Source organism: Lethenteron reissneri, unplaced genomic scaffold, assembly GCF_015708825.2.
Source record: "Lethenteron reissneri isolate LAM-NWPU_2019-01 unplaced genomic scaffold, ASM1570882v1 scaffold_141, whole genome shotgun sequence".
NCBI classification, from domain to species: Eukaryota; Metazoa; Chordata; class Hyperoartia; order Petromyzontiformes; family Petromyzontidae; genus Lethenteron; species Lethenteron reissneri.
The window spans coordinates 48,278-74,240 of record NW_026891124.1 but is presented as its reverse complement, the minus strand read 5'-3'; the positions used below and the strand labels follow the sequence as shown (position 1 = coordinate 74,240).

The window sequence follows — 25,963 nt, the reverse complement described above, 5'->3', positions numbered from 1 at the left end:
ATTAAAAAACATGTTTAAAATATTGAGCAAAGTTGTGATCACAGTATTTCTCCAACTTTAGCTCAACAAAACCACTTAACCACGAGAGTAAAATTAGAAATTGAACCACCACACAACCACTGCGCTTCACAACACATCACCAAGTAGTCCGATAGGACTACAAAGCACCACCTTAACGTGACGATGTCTAGAATAAACTTTAACACGCAATTAGCTGTGAGAAGATGACATGGCACATTCTACCATAAACACCACACATTTACCAGTCCCGATGATACAACCACCAGACGAAGCAACGCATCTATATAAGTATAACATTGTTGTCATCCTAAAATGAGTGAACACTTCTGGAACTTAAAAGGAAGACTTTCATCTGTACACATTATAAAGCATTGACAAGATCACTCTTGCTTGGAGTAATGGAAATCGCTGTAAAAATATCTAAGAGACACGAATATACATAATTCAACAGTTAACCGATGTACTCAATACGTTTGAGTTTTCAGAAACTCCACTACATCCAGCCATCTCTCCGGATCCAACTTCATGGGGTCGAAAGAGGAATTGTCGTCAGGACTCATTGCATCCGCTACATTCAGCAATCTCTCAGGATCCACCTGCCTAGGTTCGAAACATGCATTTTTTTCAGGACTCATTTCAGCACTTTGATGCTTGTTTCGGGGTGATGACTGTGAACATGTCCTCTCCCTCGTAGAGCAATTTAATGGCTTTTCACCCGAGTGTGTTTTCTGGTGCCTGTGAAGAGCTGACTTCCATGCAAATGCCTTCCCACAAAGAGAGCACTTGAATGGATTCTCGCTCGAGTGTGTTTTCTGGTGACTGTGAAGATTTGATTTACGTGAAAATGCCTTCCCACACACAGAGCAATTGAACGGCTTCTCGCCCGTGTGTGCGTGGCGCTGTGGAGAGTTTATCTGCTCCATGTGACTGATTCTTCAGAGCAGAGTAATAGTCGCGGGTGTTGTTGAGAGTTAAAGGCGCCCTCTAAGCTGCGTGAATGTCTGTCTCAAATCCACACAAAGCAAACTCTCACTAACGTCTAACCGAGACACAGTAACGTCTCGTAAGTCGAGCTACACGCGACTACCAGTTGTATCCACTAACGAAGACACTTACTTGTTGATGCACGGCGTATCGATGTCCCTGTAACCCGTCTGAAGAGATCGCCACGAACTCTCTATGCATGTCCACCACACAGTAGGGGTGGTTGTTGTGGTCGTGGATCGCTGCCAACCATGACCACTATCACCAGACTACCCACCCACCCCGTGATACATGGTGTGTAAACATCGTCACTGGGGAGACAAAGGCGGTCGGGCGTGGTGCTGACCACCCACCCCTCGTGTACCGTTGGGTCCTTCATAGGTGCTCGCTAATAGCACTTGCCCCTACAGTCTGTTAAGGCTATACGGGGGATCTTTATCTTTGTGTGTACAAAGCGGGGTGGATGCACATTCGTGCATTGTTCTCCACCGCTGTGTATGTCCACTCGTGTGTGGGTGTGTGTACAAGGGAGTGTATATGTGTACCCGTGTAAGTATGTGTATTGGAACACACAACTTATTTTAATATTGTTTCGTACAAAGAATTGAGGGGCAACGAGGTGATGAATGCGGCACCACAACAGGGAACTACAGGGATGAGACTCCCCGCTCGTGGTGCTAAATTAATGAAAACAGCGCCACTGAGCGGACAGAGCCCCGCCCCTACAGCTCGTGCGTGTGACGTCATGAGTGTGACGTCATGAGTGTGATCAGCGGACAGCCACGATGCTGCCAGGTGAGGGTCAACTTGTGTGCTGGAGATGCTTCACCTGAAACTCGCCTCCACGCGTGTTCGCTATGAACATTGTAGCAATAAGGGACGATTAGTCATCTTTAACATGTCAGGTCTTTATTGTTCTGCAAGTAAATTAAAGTTAAAACGCGTAGAAACACATGCACACTCGTGTGTGATTGCACACCGCTGTATAGACAGTCGTGTTTATAAGCACACTTGTGTGTGTATGTCTACTCGTCCGTGTTTTTTCAAGGAAGGATATGGTTGAAATAACGTACGATCAGTCATCTTTAAAAACAATTCAGGTCTTTATTAATCTGCAAGAAAATTCACGTTAATACTCGTATTGAAATCTTTATTAAAACGCATGCTCAAACAGGAAGGAACTAGACAAATTATTTCACAATTTCAACAGTTAAAACATATTCTTAAAATTCAACACGTGAACGTCGATTTCCCCATTGACGTCCTTTTCGACTGAAGCCATTCGTCCAGAAGTCCAAGCCATCAAACACTAGAACAACGAACGTGCAATCCACGCACACTCTGAAACTAATTATTTTAAGTTATTTTGTTTATTACACAATGATAAAACATTTTTAAGAACATCTTCTTGGTTCTTTCAGTAAAGTCACGTAGAATGGAAAAAATTAAATAAAATAAATAAAACATAATAAAATATTATTATTTTATTATTTCCATTCTATGTGACTTTACCGAAAGAACCAAGAAGATGAATCCCTGCAGTCACGAAAGCTTTAAATCGAAAATTAAGAACATGTTTAAAATATTGAGCAAAGTTGTGATCACAGTATTTCTCCAACTTAAGCTCAACAAAACCACTTAACCACGAGAGTAAAATTAGAAATTGAACCACCACACAACCACTGCGCTTCACAACACATCAACAAGTAGTCCGATAGGACTACAAAGCACCACCTTAACGTGACGAAGTCTAGAATAAACTTTAACACGCAATTAGCGGTGAGAAGATGACATGGCACCTTCTACCATAAACACCAAACATTTACCAGTCCCGATGATACAACCACCAGACTAATCAACGCATCTATAGAAGTATAACATTGTTGTCATCCTGAAATAAGTGAACACTTCTGGAAATTAAAAGGAAGGCTTTCATCTGAACACATTATAGAGCATTCACAACATCACTCCAGCTCGGTGTACTGGAAATCACTGAAAAAATATCTAAGAGACACGAATATACACAGGACAACAGTTAACAGATGTACTTAATACGCTTGAGTCTCCAGCCACTCCACCACATTCAGCCATCTCTCAGGATCCACCTGCCTAGGTTCTAAAGACGCATTTTTTCAGGACTCATTGCAGCACATTGCATTTCACTTTTTGATTTCACTTCCCTATCATTGCGGATCTTCTGAAGTTTGTTTCAGGGTGATGAACGTAAACATGTCCTCTCTCTCGTAGAGCAATTTAATGGCTTCTCGCCCGAGTGTGTTTTCTTGTGAGTGTTAAGAGCTGACTTCTATGCAAATGCCTTCCCACAAAGAGAGCACTTGAATGGCGTTTCGCCCAAGTGTGTTTTCTGGTGACTGTGAAGATTTTATTTCCGTGAAAATGCCTTCCCGCACACAGCGCAATTGATTCGCTTTTCGTTCTTGTGTGTTTTCCGGTGTCTGTTAAGATTTGATTTATCCGCAAATGCCTTTCCACAAATAGAACAATTGAACGGCTTCTCGCCCGTGTGTGTTTTCTGGTGACTGTAAAGAATAGATTTCCAAGCAAATGCCTTCCCACAAACAGAGCACTTGAATGGCTTCTCGCCCGTGTGTGTTTTCTGGTGACTCTGAAGATGTGATTTCTGTGCAAATGCCTTCCCACACACAGCGCAATTGAATGGCTTCTCGCCTGTGTGTGTTTTCTGGTGAGTGTTAAGATGTGATTTCTGTGAAAATGCCTTCCCACACACAGAGCACTTGAATGGCTTCTCGCCTGTGTGTGTTTTCTGGTGAGTGTTAAGATGTGATTTCCGTGAAAATGCCTTCCCACACACAGAGCAATTGAACGGCTTCTTGCCCGTGTGTGCGTGGCGCTGTGGAAAGAGTATCTGCTCCATGTGAATGATTCTTCAGAGCAGAGTAACAGTCGCGGGTGTTGTTGAGCGTTAAAGGCACCCTCTAAGCTGCGTGGATGTCTGGCTCAAATCGCCAAGAAGCAAACTCTTACTAACGTCTAACCGACACACAGTAACGTCTCGTAAGTCGGGATATACGCGACTACCAGTTGTATCCACTAACGAAGACACTTACTTGTTGATGCACGGCGTGTCGATGTCCCTGTAACCCGTCTGAAGAGATCGCCACGAACTCGCCAACCAGTCGCCAGGCAATCGTGCTCGCCAGGCTGGGTCTCGCAGGAGAAGGGTAATCTGCAGAGCGAGGAGTCGTGCGTCTATCCTCAGTGAAATCCCTCTCGAAATGGTCTTGAGGTCTGAATTTAAGCCGCTTATAACTCCCCTCTAGCATTCAAATCTTTTGTTCTCGTCTTGGATTATCATCGACTTTGCATTCAATTGTTAATTTCTACATTAACAATCCGCATATGTAGCAACATAGCTTAGCGAATCTGGCCATTGTAATTTAACCTTAATACGTATGTACATCCTACTGCGTAATTGTACACTTCTGTTTGAATAATTACATACATCTCCATGCATAATTCCGTGCTTCCTGTGAATTTGCTAATATTCACCCGACAATGTCCTCTAAACTGCAGGGATTCATCTTCATGGTTATTTCGGTAAAGTCACGTAGAAGGGAAGTAATAAAATAATAAAAATAAAACATAATAAAATAATTTTCACGACGGAAGAGATGGAGGACGAGACAAAGGAGGAGGTGGAGGAGGTGCAGGTGGTGGAGGTGGTGATGCAGGCTCGTGAAGGACGCTACTGGGCAGTTGGAGGCAGTCGCCCTCCAACAACAACGGAGGGCGGAGGAGCGACGCTCACAACAACGAGCGGAGCGCCGGGTGGCTAAAGCACAGCAAGTTGGTACAGTAGGGGGCACAGGTGGTGCATCAGCCAGTCATCTCGGTAATCTCGGTCAGTCGACCCGTGGCACCTGCTGGGTCTGCCCCGTGACCTCCTGCCAGCGGGCGTTCGACACTTCACGTGGTAGCCTCAAGGTGCACTTGGCCTGGCACAAGCGTCGTGGTGACGTCACCGCCACTTAGTGGCGAATGGCGGTTATTGTTGTTGTTGTTGATGCAGGGAAAGAAGAGGAAGCGAGGGGGCCTTGCTCGCGTGGCGAGAGCGATCACCTCACTCCTCCGCCGCGTGCTGCTTTGTGGTGGCATGTCCACCACACAGTAGGGGTGGTTGTTGTGGTCGTGGATCGCTGCCAACCATGACCACTATCACCAGACTACCCACCCACGCCGTGACACATCCCAGGCACACACCCACACACCCCGTGATACACGTCACACACACACACCACATGGTTCCCCCCCGGAGAGACGGTGCCACTGGGACCACAGCTGTGGAAGGAATCTGAGCAGCAGATGCCAGGACTACAGTGGAGAACGACTGCTATCAAGACACCTCACACAACAAACACACACGGGACTAGCCAAAAAAAACTAGCCGGCCCCATCTTGAACTAATAGGTGCAAGTTAATACCGTTCTGAACCTGTTTAATAAACATATTTAAGGACACTCGTTTTGAGCACGGTGCTTTTAACAAACAAGTGTGTTTTGTTATAATTTCTGTTAAACTTTGAATAATCATCTGAATGGTTTAGCTTGAAAGTGTGGTTCATAATAACGTTACGCAAAAAAAACAATCGTCATCTTATAGTCTGTAACATACGACCTTCGGTGTGTATATACACCAGTATGTATGTGTTCAATATTTTGCACGTGTTTAAAATTTGCGACGAGTTTTTTTTTTGATACAGCTGTCTTGGCTGTGATGGTACCACCTGAAGACGGAAGCTTGTGTTGCCTCTGAAACGTCGTGATTTTTATTTTATTTTACTTTTTAATGTGTTTTACCTACGTGACCTTACCGACAAAACCTAAGAATACGAGTTGTTTTGCTAATTGCATTGACTATTGAGGTGTTACCAGCCCCTCGCACCCGTCCAAAGACCTCGTGGGCCACTGTGATGGCTACGAGCCTTCCCTCCGGGACATTGCTCACATCCAGCACAGCGTTACCGTCCAACACCGTCAATGAAGGAAGGGGGTTGTTTTTGCAAAACTTTACTCGTGGCTGGGGATTGACAAACAACAGGGATTGCCTCCTGAGAAACAAAAAAATATAACCCGTAAAAACAAAGTGTTTCACTATAAATCCTTTATATGCGTGGCGGCTAGAGTCCTCTCGTCCTCTGGCTTGAGATGGCTGCCACCTATGGGTCAGATGATTGCCTGCCACCATTAAGCAATTGGTAATTAAATATCATAAAAATTTTCCTAAAAAGTGTAAAATTTTGGAAATATTTTTTTTCACGAAAGTACATTGTCACGCACAACGAGTCTGTGTGCAAAATGTCAGCTCGATTGGATCACGGGAAGTGGGTTAAAAAACGACCGAAAGATTTGCACGGTCGTAAGCGCGCAAGCGAGTGAACTTAATATAAAGCATTTAAAAACGAATGAAGGGGGCGTGGGAGGGTGGCGTAAGATGTGGAAAGCTGTAAGTCACAGGTATCAATCGAATTGGGTCAATGACACCAGCACACAAATGGTGGGGTCGTTTGGAATGGTGTTGCATTGATGAAAGATGAAGTTCTCCGACGTTGAATTTTATGAACTTTACATTCAATTGTTATTTTTAGAATGTACAATCTGCATATCTAGCAATTAGCTTCGCTAATCTGGCTATTGAGCTTAAGTCTGAATACATATGTGCATCTCACCACATAATTTGCGTTCATTTGCTAATATTCACTCTGCAATGTGTGTACACGTGTATATTTACACTTGTTTTTGTGGATATGTACATGCGTGTATGTATGTGTATAGGTATGTATAATCATTTGTTCGCCAATTTATTTGTGATGTCAAACGCAATCCCTGTTTACGTACACTGCTGTGTATGTATACTCGTGTGTGTATGCGCACTCGTGTATGCATGTGCACCCGTGTGTGTATGTACAAAGCTGTGTGTATGCACATTCGTGTATGTATCTACAGCTCTGTGTATGTCCACTCGTGTGTGGGTGCGTGTACAAGGGAGTGTATGTGTGTACTCGTGTGTTATTGTTATAATATTGTGTCGTACCAAGAATTGAGGGGCAACGTGGTAATGAATGCGGTACCACAACAGGGAACTGTAGCCATGTGTATGTACATGGGTGTGTACTGCTGTGCGTGTACATTCGTGTGTGTATTTACACTCGTTCATGGACACGTGTGGGTCTGTACACGTGTGTGTATGTATGTACAATCGTGCGTGCTCGCACATTTGTGTGTGTGTATTGCCCCTACAGTCTGTTAAGGCTATACGGGGGATCTTTATCTTTGTGTGTACAAAGCGGGGTGGATGCACATTCGTGCATTTTTCTACACCGCTGTGTATGTCCACTTATGTGTACAAGGGAGTGTATATGTGTACCCGTGTAAGTATGTGTAGTGGAACACACAACTTATTTTCATATCGTGTCGTACAAATAATTGAGGGGCAACGTGGTGATGAATGCGGCACCACAACAGGGAACTACAGGGATGAGACTCCCCGCTCGTGGTGCTAAATTAATGAAAACAGCGCCACTGAGCGGACAGAGCCCCGCCCCTACAGCTCGTGCGTGTGACGTCATGAGTGTGACGTCATGAGTGTGATCAGCTGACAGCCAGGATGCTGCCAGGTGAGGGTCAACTTGTGTGCTGGAGATGCTTCACCTGAAACTCGCCTCCACACGTGTTCGCTATGAACATTGTAGCAATAAGGGACGATTAGTTATCTTTAACATGTCAGGTCTTTATTGTTCTGCAAGAAAATTAAAGTTAAAACGCGTAGAAACACATGCACACTCGTGTGTGAATGCACACCGCTGTAGTGACAGTCGTGTTTATAAGCACACTTGTGTGTCTATGTCTACTCGTCCGTGTTTTTTCAAGGAAGGATATGGTTGAAATAACGTACGATCAGTAATCTTTAAAAACAATTCAGGTCTTTATTAATCTGCAAGAAAATTCACGTTAATACTCGTATCGAAATTTGTATTTATATGCATGATCAAACAGGAAGGAACTGGGCAAATTATTTCCCAATTTCAACAGTTAAAACATATTCTTAAAATCTAACACGTAAACGTCGATTTCCCCATTGACGTCCTTTTCGACTGAAGCCATTCGTCCAGAAGTCCAAGCCATCAAACACAAGAACAACGAACGTGCAATCCACGCACACTCTGAAACCTATACTTTAAGTTATTTATTTATTACACAATGATAAAAAAAAATGTTTAAAATATTGAGCAAAGTTGTGATCACAGTATTTCTCCAACTTTAGCTCAACACTACCACTTAACCACGAGAGTAAAATTAGAAATTGAACCACCACACAACCACTGCGCTTCACAACACATCAACAAGTAGTCCGATAGGACTACAAAGCACCATCTTAACGTGACGAAGTCTAGAATAAACTTTAACACGCAATTAGCTGTGAGAAGATGACATGGCACCTTCTACCATAAACACCACACATTTAGCAGTCCCGATGATACAACCACCAGACGAAGCAACGCATCTATAGAAGTATAACATTGTTGTCATCCTGAAATAAGTGAACACTTCTGGAACTTAAAAGGAATACGTTCATCTGAACACATTATAGAGCATTCACAACATCACTCTATTTCGATTTAAAGCTTTCGTGACTGCAGGGATCAATCTTCTTGGTTCTTTTGGTAAAGTCACGTAGAAGTGAAGTAATAAAATAATAAAAATAAAACATAATAAAATAATTTTCACGACGTTTCGGCCACAACGCAAGCAGCCATCTTCAGATGAAGAATAGGTCTGTCAAGTAGACAGAGTCTGAATGACTACTTGACGGACCTGTTCTCCACCTGACGACGGCTGCTTGCGTTGTGGCCGAAACATCACTCTAGCTTGGAGTACTGGAAATCACGGAAATAATATTTCGTACCTTATTAACTGATCTAACAGAGACACAAACATGCACATTCCAGGACTTCAAGAGTTAACAGAAGTTCTCAAAACTTTGACTCTCCAGCCATTCCAGCAGCCATTTCTCAGTATCCACCTGCATGGGGTCGAAAGAGGAATTGTCGGCAGGGCTCATTACATCCAGCAACCTCTCAGGATCCAACTGCATGAGGTCGAAAGAGGAATTGTTGTCAGGACTTATGACATCCACTACATCTAGGCATCTCTCAGGATCCACCTGTATAGGATCGAAAGATGCATTTTTTTCAGGACTCATTGCAGAACTTAGAATTACACCTTTTGATTTCACTTCCCTATCATTGCGGATCTTCTGATGCTTGTTTGGGGGTGATGAACGTGAACATGTCCTCTCCCTCGTAGAGCAGTTGAATGGCTTTTCACCCGAGTGTGTATTCTGGTGTTTATGAAGAGCTGACTTCCATGCAAATGCCTTTCCACAAATAGAGCAATTGAACGGCTTCTCACCCGAGTGTGTTTTCTGGTGACTGTTAAGAGCTGACTTCCAGGCAAATATCTTCCCACAAAGAGAGCACTTGAATGGCTTCTCGCCCGTGTGTGTTATCTGATGAGTGTTAAGATTTGATTTCTGTGAAAATCCCTTCCCACACAAAGAGCACTTGAATGGCTTCTCGCCCGTGTGTGTTTTCTGGTGACTGTTAAGATTAGATTTTTCCGAAAATGCCTTTACACAAACAGAGCACTTGAATGGCTTCTCGCCCGTGTGTGTTTTCTGGTGACTGTTAAGATTTGATTTTTCCGAAAATGCCATTCCACAAACAGAGCACTTGAATGGCTTCTCGCCCGAGTGTGTTTTCTGGTGCCTATTCAGAGTTGATTTCTGAGCAAATGCCTTCCCACAAACAGAGCACTTGAATGGCTTCTCACCCGTGTGTGTTTTCTGGTGACTGTTAAGATTTGATTTTTCCGAAAATGCCATTCCACAAACAGAGCACTTGAATGGCTTCTCGTCCGAGTGTGTTTTCTGGTGCCTGTTCAGAGTTGATTTCTGAGCAAATGCCTTCCCACAAACAGAGCACTTGAATGGCTTCTCACCCGTGTGTGTTTTCTGGTGACTGTTAAGATTTGATTTATCCGCAAATGCCTTCCCACAAACAGAGCACTTGAATGGCTTCTCACCCGAGTGTATTTTCTGATGACTGTGTTGAATTGTTTTCTGTGAAAATCCTTTACCACACGCAGAGCAATTGAACGGCTTCTCGCCCGTGTGTGCGTGGCGCTGTGGAGAGTTGATCTGCTCCATGTGACTGATTCTTCAAAGCAGAGTAACAGTCGCGGGTGTTGTTGAGCGTTAAAGGCACCCTCTAAGCTGCGTGGATGTCTGGCTCAAATCGCCAAAATGCAAACTCTCACTATTGTCTAACCTACACACAGTAACGTCTCGTAAGTCGGGATATACGCGACTACCAGTTGTATCCACTAACGAAGACACTTACTTGTTGATGCACGGCGTGTCGATGTCCCTGTAGCCCGTCTGAAGAGATCGCCACAAACTCTCCCAGTCGCCACGCAATCGGGCTCGCCAGGCTGGGTCTCGCAGGAGAAGGATAATCTGCAGAGCGAGGAGTTGCGCGTCTATCCTCAGTGAAATCCCTCTCGAAATGGTCTTGAGGTCTGATTTTAAGCCCCTTATAACTCCCCTCTTGCATACAAATCCTTTGTTCTCGTCCTGGCATATCATGGACTTTGCATTCAATTGTTAATTTTTACATTAACAACCCGCATATGTAGCAACATAGCTTAGCTAATCCGGCCATTATAATTAAACCTTAATATGTATGTACATCCCACTGCATAATTGTACACTTCCGTTTGAATAAAGATGTACATCTTCATGCATAAGCCCGCGCTTCCTTTGAATTTGCTAATATTATGTTTTATTTTTATTATTTTATCTACGTGACTTTACCGAAAGAACCAAGAAGAAGAGCCACTCTCCCTGTTGTTTGGCATTCCCCTTCCACGAGTCAAGTTCTGTAAAAACAACCCCCTACCGCATCGGCGGACGGTAAAGCTGTGGTAACTGTGAGCAGTGTCCCAGAGGGAATGCTCATAGCGATCACAGCGGCCCTCGAGGTCTCCGGAATGTTGCGAGGGGCTGGTTACCCCTCCACATTCAATGCACTTACCGTGAAAACACGTGGAAAATGTTTCAACACATTCGTATACACAGCACTGTAATACACAAAGGTCTAAATTCACACGAGACTTTCTGCTATAGAATGTGATAATGGCTGCGTTACAATATAATAAACAACGCTTACAAACTATACCATCTTTGTGTGTACAAAGCGGGGTGGATGCACATTCGTTCATTTTTCTAAAGCACTGTGTATGTCAACTCGTGTGTGGGTGTGTGTACAAGGGAGTGTATATGTGTACCCATGTAAGTATGTGTAGTGGTGAACACTCAACTTATTTTCATATCGTGTCGTACAAAGAATTGAGGGGCAACGTGGTGATGAATGCAGCACCACAACAGGGAACTACAGGGATGAGACTCCCCGCTCGTGGTGCTAAATTAATGAAAACAGCCACGATGCTGCCAGGTGAGGGTAAACTTGTGTGCTGGAGATGCTTCACCAGAAACTCGCCTCCACATGTGTTCGCTATGAATACGGGACGATTAGTCATCTTTAACATGTCAGGTCTTTATTGTTCTGCAAGTAAATTAACCTTATTGGTTCTTTCGGTAAAGTCACGTAGAAGGGAAATAAGATTTTTTTTTTATAAAGTTATTTAATTCAGTAAAAAATAAATTTCTTTTATTATTTAATTAAAATAAAACATAATAAAATTATTTTATAACAAAGAATTTGTTTTATTGTTATTATTTTATTATTTCTCTTCTTCAATAAGGGACGATTAGTCATCTCTAACATGTCAAGTCTTTATTGTTCTGCAAGTAAATTAACGTTAGAACTCGTAGAAACACATACACACTCGTGTGTGAATGCACACCGCTGTATAGACAGTCGTGTTTATAAGCACACTCGTGTGTGTATGTCTACTCGTCCGTGTTTTTTAAAGAAAGGATATGGTTGAAATAACGTACGATCAGTTATCTTTAAAATCAATTCAGGTCTTTATTAATCTGCAATTTCAACAGTTAAAACATATTCTTAAAATCTAACACGTAAACGTCGATTTCCCCATTGACGTCCTTTTCGACTGAAGCCATTCGTCCAGAAGTCCAAGCCATCAAACACAAGAACAACGAACGTGCAATCCACGCACACTCTGAAACCTATACTTTAAGTTATTTATTTATTACACAATGATAAAAAAAAATGTTTAAAATATTGAGCAAAGTTGTGATCACAGTATTTCTCCAACTTTAGCTCAACACTACCACTTAACCACGAGAGTAAAATTAGAAATTGAACCACCACACAACCACTGCGCTTCACAACACATCAACAAGTAGTCCGATAGGACTACAAAGCACCATCTTAACGTGACGAAGTCTAGAATAAACTTTAACACGCAATTAGCTGTGAGAAGATGACATGGCACCTTCTACCATAAACACCACACATTTAGCAGTCCCGATGATACAACCACCAGACGAAGCAACGCATCTATAGAAGTATAACATTGTTGTCATCCTGAAATAAGTGAACACTTCTGGAACTTAAAAGGAATACGTTCATCTGAACACATTATAGAGCATTCACAACATCACTCTATTTCGATTTAAAGCTTTCGTGACTGCAGGGATCAATCTTCTTGGTTCTTTTGGTAAAGTCACGTAGAAGTGAAGTAATAAAATAATAAAAATAAAACATAATAAAATAATTTTCACGACGTTTCGGCCACAACGCAAGCAGCCATCTTCAGATGAAGAATAGGTCTGTCAAGTAGACAGAGTCTGAATGACTACTTGACGGACCTGTTCTCCACCTGACGACGGCTGCTTGCGTTGTGGCCGAAACATCACTCTAGCTTGGAGTACTGGAAATCACGGAAATAATATTTCGTACCTTATTAACTGATCTAACAGAGACACAAACATGCACATTCCAGGACTTCAAGAGTTAACAGAAGTTCTCAAAACTTTGACTCTCCAGCCATTCCAGCAGCCATTTCTCAGTATCCACCTGCATGGGGTCGAAAGAGGAATTGTCGGCAGGGCTCATTACATCCAGCAACCTCTCAGGATCCAACTGCATGAGGTCGAAAGAGGAATTGTTGTCAGGACTTATGACATCCACTACATCTAGGCATCTCTCAGGATCCACCTGTATAGGATCGAAAGATGCATTTTTTTCAGGACTCATTGCAGAACTTAGAATTACACCTTTTGATTTCACTTCCCTATCATTGCGGATCTTCTGATGCTTGTTTGGGGGTGATGAACGTGAACATGTCCTCTCCCTCGTAGAGCAGTTGAATGGCTTTTCACCCGAGTGTGTATTCTGGTGTTTATGAAGAGCTGACTTCCATGCAAATGCCTTTCCACAAATAGAGCAATTGAACGGCTTCTCACCCGAGTGTGTTTTCTGGTGACTGTTAAGAGCTGACTTCCAGGCAAATATCTTCCCACAAAGAGAGCACTTGAATGGCTTCTCGCCCGTGTGTGTTATCTGATGAGTGTTAAGATTTGATTTCTGTGAAAATCCCTTCCCACACAAAGAGCACTTGAATGGCTTCTCGCCCGTGTGTGTTTTCTGGTGACTGTTAAGATTAGATTTTTCCGAAAATGCCTTTACACAAACAGAGCACTTGAATGGCTTCTCGCCCGTGTGTGTTTTCTGGTGACTGTTAAGATTTGATTTTTCCGAAAATGCCATTCCACAAACAGAGCACTTGAATGGCTTCTCGCCCGAGTGTGTTTTCTGGTGCCTATTCAGAGTTGATTTCTGAGCAAATGCCTTCCCACAAACAGAGCACTTGAATGGCTTCTCACCCGTGTGTGTTTTCTGGTGACTGTTAAGATTTGATTTTTCCGAAAATGCCATTCCACAAACAGAGCACTTGAATGGCTTCTCGTCCGAGTGTGTTTTCTGGTGCCTGTTCAGAGTTGATTTCTGAGCAAATGCCTTCCCACAAACAGAGCACTTGAATGGCTTCTCACCCGTGTGTGTTTTCTGGTGACTGTTAAGATTTGATTTATCCGCAAATGCCTTCCCACAAACAGAGCACTTGAATGGCTTCTCACCCGAGTGTATTTTCTGATGACTGTGTTGAATTGTTTTCTGTGAAAATCCTTTACCACACGCAGAGCAATTGAACGGCTTCTCGCCCGTGTGTGCGTGGCGCTGTGGAGAGTTGATCTGCTCCATGTGACTGATTCTTCAAAGCAGAGTAACAGTCGCGGGTGTTGTTGAGCGTTAAAGGCACCCTCTAAGCTGCGTGGATGTCTGGCTCAAATCGCCAAAATGCAAACTCTCACTATTGTCTAACCTACACACAGTAACGTCTCGTAAGTCGGGATATACGCGACTACCAGTTGTATCCACTAACGAAGACACTTACTTGTTGATGCACGGCGTGTCGATGTCCCTGTAGCCCGTCTGAAGAGATCGCCACAAACTCTCCCAGTCGCCACGCAATCGGGCTCGCCAGGCTGGGTCTCGCAGGAGAAGGATAATCTGCAGAGCGAGGAGTTGCGCGTCTATCCTCAGTGAAATCCCTCTCGAAATGGTCTTGAGGTCTGATTTTAAGCCCCTTATAACTCCCCTCTTGCATACAAATCCTTTGTTCTCGTCCTGGCATATCATGGACTTTGCATTCAATTGTTAATTTTTACATTAACAACCCGCATATGTAGCAACATAGCTTAGCTAATCCGGCCATTATAATTAAACCTTAATATGTATGTACATCCCACTGCATAATTGTACACTTCCGTTTGAATAAAGATGTACATCTTCATGCATAAGCCCGCGCTTCCTTTGAATTTGCTAATATTATGTTTTATTTTTATTATTTTATCTACGTGACTTTACCGAAAGAACCAAGAAGAAGAGCCACTCTCCCTGTTGTTTGGCATTCCCCTTCCACGAGTCAAGTTCTGTAAAAACAACCCCCTACCGCATCGGCGGACGGTAAAGCTGTGGTAACTGTGAGCAGTGTCCCAGAGGGAATGCTCATAGCGATCACAGCGGCCCTCGAGGTCTCCGGAATGTTGCGAGGGGCTGGTTACCCCTCCACATTCAATGCACTTACCGTGAAAACACGTGGAAAATGTTTCAACACATTCGTATACACAGCACTGTAATACACAAAGGTCTAAATTCACACGAGACTTTCTGCTATAGAATGTGATAATGGCTGCGTTACAATATAATAAACAACGCTTACAAACTATACCATCTTTGTGTGTACAAAGCGGGGTGGATGCACATTCGTTCATTTTTCTAAAGCACTGTGTATGTCAACTCGTGTGTGGGTGTGTGTACAAGGGAGTGTATATGTGTACCCATGTAAGTATGTGTAGTGGTGAACACTCAACTTATTTTCATATCGTGTCGTACAAAGAATTGAGGGGCAACGTGGTGATGAATGCAGCACCACAACAGGGAACTACAGGGATGAGACTCCCCGCTCGTGGTGCTAAATTAATGAAAACAGCCACGATGCTGCCAGGTGAGGGTAAACTTGTGTGCTGGAGATGCTTCACCAGAAACTCGCCTCCACATGTGTTCGCTATGAATACGGGACGATTAGTCATCTTTAACATGTCAGGTCTTTATTGTTCTGCAAGTAAATTAACCTTATTGGTTCTTTCGGTAAAGTCACGTAGAAGGGAAATAAGATTTTTTTTTTATAAAGTTATTTAATTCAGTAAAAAATAAATTTCTTTTATTATTTAATTAAAATAAAACATAATAAAATTATTTTATAACAAAGAATTTGTTTTATTGTTATTATTTTATTATTTCTCTTCTTCAATAAGGGACGATTAGTCATCTCTAACATGTCAAGTCTTTATTGTTCTGCAAGTAAATTAACGTTAGAACTCGTAGAAACACATACACACTCGTGTGTGAATGCACACCGCTGTATAGACAGTCGTGTTTATAAGCACACTCGTGTGTGTATGTCTACTCGTCCGTGTTTTTTAAAGAAAGGATATGGTTGAAATAACGTACGATCAGTTATCTTTAAAATCAATTCAGGTCTTTATTAATCTGCAAGAAAATTCACGTTAATACTCGTATCGAAATCTTTATTAATACGCTTGCTCAAACAGGAAGGAACTAGGCAAATTATTTCCCAATTTCAACAGTTAAAACATATTCTTAAAATTCAACACGTGAACGTCGATTTCCCCATTGACGTCCTTTTCGACTGAATCCATTCGTCCAGAAGTCCAAGCCATCAAACACTAGAACAACGAACGTGCAATCCACGCACACTCTGAAACCTATACTTTAAGTTATTTATTTATTACACAATGTTAAAAAAATTAATAGAACATGTTTAAAATATTGAGCAAAGTTGTGATCACAGTATTTCTCCAACTTTAGATCAACAAAACCACTTAACCACGAGAGTAAAATTAGAAATTGAACCACCACACAACCACTGCGCATCACACCACATCATCAAGTAGTCCGATAGGACTACAAAGCACCACCTTAACGTGACGAAGTCTAGAATAAGCTTTAACACGCAATTAGCTGTGAGAGGATGACATGGCACCTTCTACCATAAACACCACACATTTACCAGTCCCGATGATACAACCACCAGACGAAGCAACGCATCTATAGAAGTATAACATTGTTGTCATCCTGAAATGAGTGAACACTTCTGGAACTTAAAACCAAGACTTTCATCTGTACACATTATAAAGCATTGACAAGATCACTCTTGCTTGGAGTAATGGAAATCGCTGAAAAATATCTAAGAGACACCAATATACATAATTCAACAGTTAACAGATGTACTCAATACGTTTGAGTTTTCAGAAACTCCACTACATCCAGCCATCTCTCCGGATCCAACTTCATGGGGTCGAAAGTGGAATTGTCGTCAGGACTCATTGCATCCACTACATTCAGCAATCTCTCAGGATCCACCTGTCTAGGTTCGAAACATGCATTTTTTTCAGGACTCATTTCAGCACTTTGATGCTTGTTTCGGGGTGATGACTGTGAACATGTCCTCTCCCTTGTAGAGCAAATTAATGGCTTTTCACCCGAGTGTGTTTTCTGGTGCCTGTGAAGAGCTGACTTCCATGCAAATGCCTTCCCACAAAGAGAGCACTTGAATGGCTTCTCGCTCGAGTGTGTTTTCTGGTGAGTGTTAAGATGTGATTTCCGTGAAAATGCCTTCCCACACACAGAGCAATTGAACGGCTTCTTGCCCGTGTGTGCGTGGCGCTGTGGAAAGAGTATCTGCTCCATGTGAATGATTCTTCAGAGCAGAGTAACAGTCGCGGGTGTTGTTGAGAGTTAAAGGCACCCTCTAAGCTGCGTGGATGTCTGCCTCAAATCGCCAAAAAGCAAACTCTCACTAACGTTTAACCGACACACAGTAACGTCTCGTAAGTCGGGATGAACGCGACTACCAGTTGTATCCACTAACGAAGACACTTACTTGTTGATGCACGGCGTGTCGATGTCCCTGTAACCCGTCTGAAGTGATCGCCACGAACTCTCCCAGTCGCCAGGCAATCGGGCTCGCCAGGCTGGGTCTCGCAGGAGAAGGGTAATCTGCAGAGCGTGGAGTTGCGCGTCTATCCTCTGTGAAATCCCTCTCGAAATGATCTTGAGGTCTGATTTTAAGCCCCTTATAACTCCCCTCTAGCATTCAAATCCTTTGTTCTCGTCTTGAATTATCATAGACTTTGCATTCAATTGTTAATTTTTACATTAACAATCCGCATATGTAGCAACATAGCTTAGCTAATCCGGCCATTGTAATTTAACTTGAATACATATGCATATCTCACTACATAATTGTACGCTTCCGTTTAAATAAAGATCTACATATCCATGCATTATTCCGTGCTTCGTGTTAATTTGCCAATATTCACCTGACAATGTCCTTTAAACTGATGCAAGTTTGGAGGATTTAACATCGACATAGAGTCTGAAGTATCAAAATGCTGATGTCCAGTTCGATTTGGACTAAGATGTGCAAATGTATACTGTACTGACTTTGTTTTATAAAAAAAATATTTAAGTATTTGTGTTGATATTAGCGCGTCAGTAAATCAAGGTGATTTGTTTAATTTAATTCACGACAATTATTACGATTGCTGTCATACACTTTTATTGATAATCGAAATGGTATCGCTTGTAAGCGTGTGTGAGCAATGTCTTTCTCCAACTTTAGCTCAACAAGACCACTCAACAACGAGAGTAAAATCAGGAATTGAAACACCTCACAACCAATGCGCATTACACCACATCAACAAGTTATCCGATAGGACTACGAAGCACCACCTTAACGTGACAAGTTTGGAATCAACAAGACAGCACGCTCACATCATTTGCTGTGCAATAATTACAACACATGCCACCTTTTTTTCGATTTAAAGCTTTCGTGACTGCAGGGATTCATCTTCTTGGTTCTTTCGGTAAAGTCACGTAGAAGGGAAGTAATAAAATAATAAAAATAAAACATAATAAAACAATTCTCACGACGTTTCGGCCACAACGCAAGCAGCCGTCCTCAGGTGAAAACCAGGTCCGTCAGACTCTGTCGCCTCGACGGACCTGGTTTTCACCTGAGGACGGCTGCTTGCGTTGTGGCCGAAACGTCGTGAGAATTGTTTTATTATGTTTTATTTTTATTATTTTATTACTTCCCTTCTACGTGACTTTACCGAAAGAACCAAGAAGACATGCCACCTTCTAGCATAAGCACCAGCCATTACAGCAGGGAACTGTAGCCATGTGTATGTACATGGTTGTGTACTTCTCTGTGGGTACATTCGTGAGCATGTGCACTCGTGTGTGTATTTACACTCGTTCATGGACACGTGTGGGTCTGTACACGTGTGTATGTACAATCGTGTGTGCTCGCAAATTTGTGTGTGTTGAAACGCAATCCCTGAGCATGCACTCTGCTGTATACGTGCACATGTGTTTATGTACATTGCTGTGTGCAATTACACTGTGCATGTATCTACACCCCGATGCATTTACACTCATTTGTGCATCTATACATATGTGTTGTATGTATAGATGCACAAATGGGTGTACGCACTCGTGTATGCATGTGCACCCGTGTGTTTATGTACAAAGCGGTGTGTATGCACATTCGTGCATTTTCCTACAGCACTGTGTATGTCCACTCGTGTGTGGGTGTGTGTACCCGTGTAAGTATGTGTAGTGGAACACACAACTTATTTTCATATTGTGTCGTCCAAATAATTGAGGGGCAACGTGGTGATGAATGCGGCACCACAACAGGGAACTACAGGGATGAGACTCCCCGCTCGTGGTGCTAAATTAATGAAAACAGCGCCACTGAGCGGACAGAGCCCCGCCCCTACAGCTCGTGCGTGTGACGTCATGAGTGTGACGTCATGAGTGTGATCAGCGGACAGCCACGATGCTGCCAGGTGAGGGTCAACTTGTGTGCTGGAGATGCTTCACCTGAAACTCGCCTCCACACGTGTTCGCTATGAACATTGTAGCACTAAGGGACGATTAGTCATCTTTAACACGTCAGGTCTTTATTGTTCTGCAAGCAAATGAACCTTCTTGGTTCATTCGGTAAAGTCACGAAGAAGGGAACTAATAAAATAATAAAAATAAAACATAATACAATTATTTTATTATGTTTTATTTTCTTCTTCATCTTATTGGTTCTTTCTGTAAAGTCACGTAGAAGGGAAATAATAAAATAATAAAATCATGTTTATAAAGTTATTTTATTCTGTTGAATTTTTTTATTATTATTTAATAAAAATAAAACATAATAAAAATAATTTTATAAAAAAATGTAATTTTTTATTTTTATTATTTTATTATTTCCCTTCTTCAATAAGGGACGATTAGTCATCTTTAACATATCAGGTTTTTATTGTTCTGCAAGTAAATTAAAGTTAAAACTCGTAGAGACACATGCACACTCGTGTGTGAATGCACACCGCTGTTTCGACAGTAGTGTTTATAAGCACACTTGTGTGTGTGTGTCTACTCGTCCGTGTTTTTTCAAAGGAAGGATATGGTTGAAATAACGTACGATCAGTCATCTTTAAAAACAATTCGGGTCTTTATTAATCTGCAAGAAAATTCACGTTAATACTCGTATCAAAATCTTTATTAATACGCATGCTCAAACAGGAAGGGACTAGGCAAATAATTTCCCAATTTCAACAGTTAAAACATATTCTTAAAATCTAACACGTGAACGTCGATTTCCCCATTGACGTCCTTTTCGACTGAAGCCATTCGTCCAGAAGTCCAAGCCATCAAACACAAGAACAACGAACGTGCAATCCACGCACACTCTGAAACCTATACTTTAAGTTATTTTATTTATTACACAATGATAAAAAAAAGAACATGTTTAAAATATAGAGCAAAGTTGTGATCACAGTATTTCTCCAACTTTGGCTCAACAAAACCACTTAACCACGAGAGTAAAATTAGAAATTGAACCACCACACAACCACTGCGCTTCACACCACATCAACAAGTAGTCCGATAGGACTACAAAGCACCACCTTAACGTGACGAAGTCTAGAATAAACTTTAACACGCAATTAGCTGTGAGAAGATGACATGGCACCTTCTACCATAAACACCACACATTTACCAGTCCCGATGAACAACCACCAGACGAAGCAACGCATCTATAGAAGTATAACATTGTTGTCATCCTGAAATAAGTGAACACTTCTGGAACTTAAAAGGAAGGCTTTCATCTGAACACATTATAGAGCATTCACAACATCACTCTAGCTTGGAGTACTGGAAATCACGGAAATAATATTTCGTACCTTATTAACTGATCTAACAGAGACACAAAATGCACATTCCAGGACTTCAAGAGTTAACAGAAGTACTCAAAACTTTGACTCTCCAGCCATTCCAGCAGCCATTTCTCAGTATCCACCTGCATGGGGTCGAAAGAGGAATTGTCGGCAGGACTAATGACATCCAGCAACCTCTCAGGATCCAACTGCATGAGGCATCTCTCAGGATCCACCTGTATAGGATCGAAAGATGCATTTTTTTCAGGACTCATTGCAGAACTTAGAATTACACCTTTTGATTTCACTTCCCTATCATTGCGGATCTTCTGATGCTTGTTTGGGGGTGATGAACGTGAACATGTCCTCTCCCTCGTAGAGCAGTTGAATGGCTTTTCACCCGAGTGTGTATTCTGGTGTTTATGAAGAGCTGACTTCCATGCAAATGCCTTTCCACAAATAGAGCAATTGAACGGCTTCTCACCCGAGTGTGTTTTCTGGTGACTGTTAAGAGCTGACTTCCAGGCAAATATCTTCCCACAAAGAGAGCACTTGAATGGCTTCTCGCCCGTGTGTGTTATCTGATGAGTGTTAAGATTTGATTTCTGTGAAAATCCCTTCCCACACAAAGAGCACTTGAATGGCTTCTCGCCCGTGTGTGTTTTCTGGTGACTGTTAAGATTAGATTTTTCCGAAAATGCCTTTACACAAACAGAGCACTTGAATGGCTTCTCGCCCGTGTGTGTTTTCTGGTGACTGTTAAGATTTGATTTTTCCGAAAATGCCATTCCACAAACAGAGCACTTGAATGGCTTCTCGCCCGAGTGTGTTTTCTGGTGCCTATTCAGAGTTGATTTCTGAGCAAATGCCTTCCCACAAACAGAGCACTTGAATGGCTTCTCACCCGTGTGTGTTTTCTGGTGACTGTTAAGATTTGATTTTTCCGAAAATGCCATTCCACAAACAGAGCACTTGAATGGCTTCTCGTCCGAGTGTGTTTTCTGGTGCCTGTTCAGAGTTGATTTCTGAGCAAATGCCTTCCCACAAACAGAGCACTTGAATGGCTTCTCACCCGTGTGTGTTTTCTGGTGACTGTTAAGATTTGATTTATCCGCAAATGCCTTCCCACAAACAGAGCACTTGAATGGCTTCTCACCCGAGTGTATTTTCTGATGACTGTGTTGAATTGTTTTCTGTGAAAATCCTTTACCACACGCAGAGCAATTGAACGGCTTCTCGCCCGTGTGTGCGTGGCGCTGTGGAGAGTTGATCTGCTCCATGTGACTGATTCTTCAAAGCAGAGTAACAGTCGCGGGTGTTGTTGAGCGTTAAAGGCACCCTCTAAGCTGCGTGGATGTCTGGCTCAAATCGCCAAAATGCAAACTCTCACTATTGTCTAACCTACACACAGTAACGTCTCGTAAGTCGGGATATACGCGACTACCAGTTGTATCCACTAACGAAGACACTTACTTGTTGATGCACGGCGTGTCGATGTCCCTGTAGCCCGTCTGAAGAGATCGCCACAAACTCTCCCAGTCGCCACGCAATCGGGCTCGCCAGGCTGGGTCTCGCAGGAGAAGGATAATCTGCAGAGCGAGGAGTTGCGCGTCTATCCTCAGTGAAATCCCTCTCGAAATGGTCTTGAGGTCTGATTTTAAGCCCCTTATAACTCCCCTCTTGCATACAAATCCTTTGTTCTCGTCCTGGCATATAATGGACTTTGCATTCAATTGTTAATTTTTACATTAACAACCCGCATATGTAGCAACATAGCTTAGCTAATCCGGCCATTATAATTAAACCTTAATATGTATGTACATCCCACTGCATAATTGTACACTTCCGTTTGAATAAAGATGTACATCTTCATGCATAAGCCCGCGCTTCCTTTGAATTTGCTAATATTATGTTTTATTTTTATTATTTTATCTACGTGACTTTACCGAAAGAACCAAGAAGAAGAGCCACTCTCCCTGTTGTTTGGCATTCCCCTTCCACGAGTCAAGTTCTGTAAAAACAACCCCCTACCGCATCGGCGGACGGTAAAGCTGTGGTAACTGTGAGCAGTGTCCCAGAGGGAATGCTCATAGCGATCACAGCGGCCCTCGAGGTCTCCGGAATGTTGCGAGGGGCTGGTTACCCCTCCACATTCAATGCACTTACCGTGAAAACACGTGGAAAATGTTTCAACACATTCGTATACACAGCACTGTAATACACAAAGGTCTAAATTCACACGAGACTTTCTGCTATAGAATGTGATAATGGCTGCGTTACAATATAATAAACAACGCTTACAAACTATACCATCTTTGTGTGTACAAAGCGGGGTGGATGCACATTCGTTCATTTTTCTAAAGCACTGTGTATGTCAACTCGTGTGTGGGTGTGTGTACAAGGGAGTGTATATGTGTACCCATGTAAGTATGTGTAGTGGTGAACACTCAACTTATTTTCATATCGTGTCGTACAAAGAATTGAGGGGCAACGTGGTGATGAATGCAGCACCACAACAGGGAACTACAGGGATGAGACTCCCCGCTCGTGGTGCTAAATTAATGAAAACAGCCACGATGCTGCCAGGTGAGGGTAAACTTGTGTGCTGGAGATGCTTCACCTGAAACTCGCCTCCACATGTGTTCGCTATGAATACGGGACGATTAGTCATCTTTAACATGTCAGGTCTTTATTGTTCTGCAAGTAAATTAACCTTATTGGTTCTTTCGGTAAAGTCACGTAGAAGGGAAATAAGATTTTTTTTTTTATAAAGTTATTTAATTCAGTAAAAATACATTTCTTTTATTATTTAATTAAAATAAAACATAATAAAATTATTTTATAACAAAGAATTTGTTTTATTGTTATTATTTTATTATTTCTCTTCTTCAATAAGGGACGATTAGTCATCTCTAACATGTCAAGTCTTTATTGTTCTGCAAGTAAATTAACGTTAGAACTCGTAGAAACACATACACACTCGTGTGTGAATGCACACCGCTGTATAGACAGTCGTGTTTATAAGCACACTCGTGTGTGTATGTCTACTCGTCCGTGTTTTTTAAAGAAAGGATATGGTTAAAATAACGTACGATCAGTTATCTTTAAAATCAATTCAGGTCTTTATTAATCTGCAAGAAAATTCACGTTAATACTCGTATCGAAATCTTTATTAATACGCTTGCTCAAACAGGAAGGAACTAGGCAAATTATTTCCCAATTTCAACAGTTAAAACATATTCTTAAAATTCAACACGTGAACGTCGATTTCCCCATTGACGTCCTTTTCGACTGAATCCATTCGTCCAGAAGTCCAAGCCATCAAACACTAGAACAACGAACGTGCAATCCACGCACACTCTGAAACCTATACTTTAAGTTATTTATTTATTACACAATGTTAAAAAAATTAATAGAACATGTTTAAAATATTGAGCAAAGTTGTGATCACAGTATTTCTCCAACTTTAGATCAACAAAACCACTTAACCACGAGAGTAAAATTAGAAATTGAACCACCACACAACCACTGCGCATCACACCACATCATCAAGTAGTCCGATAGGACTACAAAGCACCACCTTAACGTGACGAAGTCTAGAATAAACTTTAACACGCAATTAGCTGTGAGAGGATGACATGGCACCTTCTACCATAAACACCACACATTTACCAGTCCCGATGATACAACCACCAGACGAAGCAACGCATCTATAGAAGTATAACATTGTTGTCATCCTGAAATGAGTGAACACTTCTGGAACTTAAAACCAAGACTTTCATCTGTACACATTATAAAGCATTGACAAGATCACTCTTGCTTGGAGTAATGGAAATCGCTGAAAAATATCTAAGAGACACCAATATACATAATTCAACAGTTAACAGATGTACTCAATACGTTTGAGTTTTCAGAAACTCCACTACATCCAGCCATCTCTCCGGATCCAACTTCATGGGGTCGAAAGTGGAATTGTCGTCAGGACTCATTGCATCCACTACATTCAGCAATCTCTCAGGATCCACCTGTCTAGGTTCGAAACATGCATTTTTTTCAGGACTCATTTCAGCACTTTGATGCTTGTTTCGGGGTGATGACTGTGAACATGTCCTCTCCCTTGTAGAGCAAATTAATGGCTTTTCACCCGAGTGTGTTTTCTGGTGCCTGTGAAGAGCTGACTTCCATGCAAATGCCTTCCCACAAAGAGAGCACTTGAATGGATTCTCGCTCGAGTGTGTTTTCTGGTGACTGTGAAGATTTGATTTACGTGAAAATGCCTTCCCGCACAGGCGAATATATTTTTAAATCCTTTATATTAAGTTCGCTGCCACCCATATAAAGGATTTATAGTGAAAAACTTTGTTTTTACGGGTTATACTTATTAAATCCTTTATATTAAGTTCGCTTGCTTACTTGCGTGCTTGCTTGCTTACGACCGTGCAAATCTTTCGCTCGTTTTTTAACCCACTTCCCGTGATCCAATCGAGCTGACATTTTCCACACAGACTCCCTTAGGCCCCTCCCCTCTCTGTACCCGGAAGTAGGTCTCCACCAATCAAAGAGCTGTTTATACAGGTAGGAACAATGTTCCACACTGCCCACCAGGGATTTATTGTCTGTCTGTGTGTCTGACTGTCTGTTTGTTTGTCGTGCATAAATAAATATATAACATAAACAGCTCTTTGATTGGTGGAAACCTACTTCCGGGTACGGAGAGGGGAGGTGCCTAAGGGAGGAGGGTCAGGGGAGGGGCCTAAGGGAGGGGGGGGGGCGATAGTTAAGGGGGCTGTCTACCTGGCTACCTCAAGTCAAGTTATTTTTTCTACATACAGGTAGGAACAACAGGTTCCACACTGCCCACCAGGGATTATTTGTCTGTCTGTCGTGCATCTTATTCGCTGCGTTAACTCTCCCATGCCACTCGAGGCCACCCCACCACCTCTGTGCTCTCTCCCTCCCCCACCGATGGTGCTTCAAACAATGGCGAATAGGCTTCAACGTAAATATTAAGAGTCTTCTATTAAGAGTCTTCAAGGCGGTACGTGACTCCACAGATATTTGCTTTATCACT

General features: G+C 42.2%; 2 pseudogenes; one reads left to right on the top strand and one right to left on the bottom strand.

Moving 5' to 3' along the window:
- Positions 1-22,133, bottom strand: part of LOC133362247 (zinc finger protein 721-like) — a 32,923-nt pseudogene extending 10,790 nt beyond the window's left edge.
- LOC133362249 (uncharacterized) overlaps positions 1-25,963 on the top strand; it is a 110,697-nt pseudogene that overhangs the window by 71,884 nt on the left and 12,850 nt on the right.